Raw genomic sequence first — 1614 nt, forward strand, 5'->3', positions numbered from 1 at the left:
TATCTACTTTATATTTCATTTGTATTTTGTGGTATTCATGTGGACGGCAAAGTAAGAATTTCATTGTACAGGGAAACACGTTTCCTAACTGTGCATATGACAAAATAAACACTTTGAACTTGAACTTTAACCAGACTGTTTCATGCGCCTAAGAAACCCTATTAATGCTGTCATGCTTTTTCCTCAAATTGGGGATTATTGTTATCCAAATTCCAAACATTTTGCACCGGTCACTAATGCTTGTAGCAAATGTTTGCATCAGAGAGCCACAAGCAGCCACAGTTGAAAATTAGATCCCTGAGCAGTGCATCAAGGCTCTTTGTGTTGCTTAAAGCATTGCAGTTTCTTACAGCTCTAATGTGGCACCGGATACATCTTGACTCTCAGGCATAAAATTAATGAGTGTGTGTGCAAGTGAATAATTTTGCACGCCCAATTTTTCAGTTTTTTATTTGTTAAAAAAGTTTGAAATATCCAATAAATTTCGTTCCACTTCATGATTGTGTCCCACTTGTTGTTGATTCTTCACAAAAAATTACAGTTTTATATCTTTATGTTTGAAGCCTGAAATGTGGCAAAAGGTCGCAAAGTTCAAGGGGGCCGAATACTTTCGCAAGGCACTGTACACCCTCACTTTTTAAAATTCTATTCTTTTGTGCTTGGTCTCTCAGGCCATGTAGAGGCTGCTCTAAACTCTAGTGAGGTATGGCTTGTTGTGGCTATAAGTAGCTTGACAGACTCTGAAGACAATACACAGGAATCAAAACCATTTTACTCTCCTCTGCATGTTTTTGAAGTAAATGCAATTAAATTAGAAACGGTAACAATGAATGGCTGCATTATTTCCAGAAAATTCTTCGTGTGTGAAAGCAATTTAAATCCGGTATTTTAAAGGGGATCTTGGCCAGTAACACGAGGTACATTTATTTTGAGACAATTACATAATACATTAAGTGGCTATTGCTGAAAAATGCTGACTATTATTGCATCTGTATTAGCAAATTGTTTGTTAGTTCCCTTTTCGCCCTTGTCATTTCTTGAAACAGGAAAACTGAAATTCTGCCAAATGGCACCTCTAAAAGTCAGTGATGGAGCATCTGCTATAGGTCCATTTCAAATTTTGCAACCTGAATACAGATACTGTCATAGTCCCACAATGTTATTGAGACATATCATGAACTTACAAGCAGTGTTACATGCCTAATAAATACTGTGTGTGTATATATTGTGTATAAAAAAAAAAAAATTTTTAAAAATTCCCCACTCTCCCCCACTTTGGGGCAGTCTTGTATTCCTTCCTTCGAGCTTGGGTCCTCTTCCAGAGGCCTGGCAGCTTGAGGGTCCTGCGCACTATCTTAGCTGTTCCTAGGACTGCACTCTTCTGGACAGAGATCTCAGATGTTGTTCCTGGGATTTGTTGGAGCTACTCTCCCACTTTGGGCGTCACAGCCCCCAATGTTCCTATTACCACGGGGACTACTAGTGACTTCACCTTCCACATCTTTTCTAGCTCTTCTTTCAGCCCTTGGCATTTCTCGAGCTTCTCGTGTTCCTTCTTCCTGATGTTGCTATCGCTTGGGATTGCTACATCTATCACTACGGCCTTCTTCTTCT

Source organism: Monopterus albus, unplaced genomic scaffold, assembly GCF_001952655.1.
Source record: "Monopterus albus unplaced genomic scaffold, M_albus_1.0 scaffold482.1, whole genome shotgun sequence".
In the NCBI taxonomy this organism is placed as follows: Eukaryota; Metazoa; Chordata; class Actinopteri; order Synbranchiformes; family Synbranchidae; genus Monopterus; species Monopterus albus.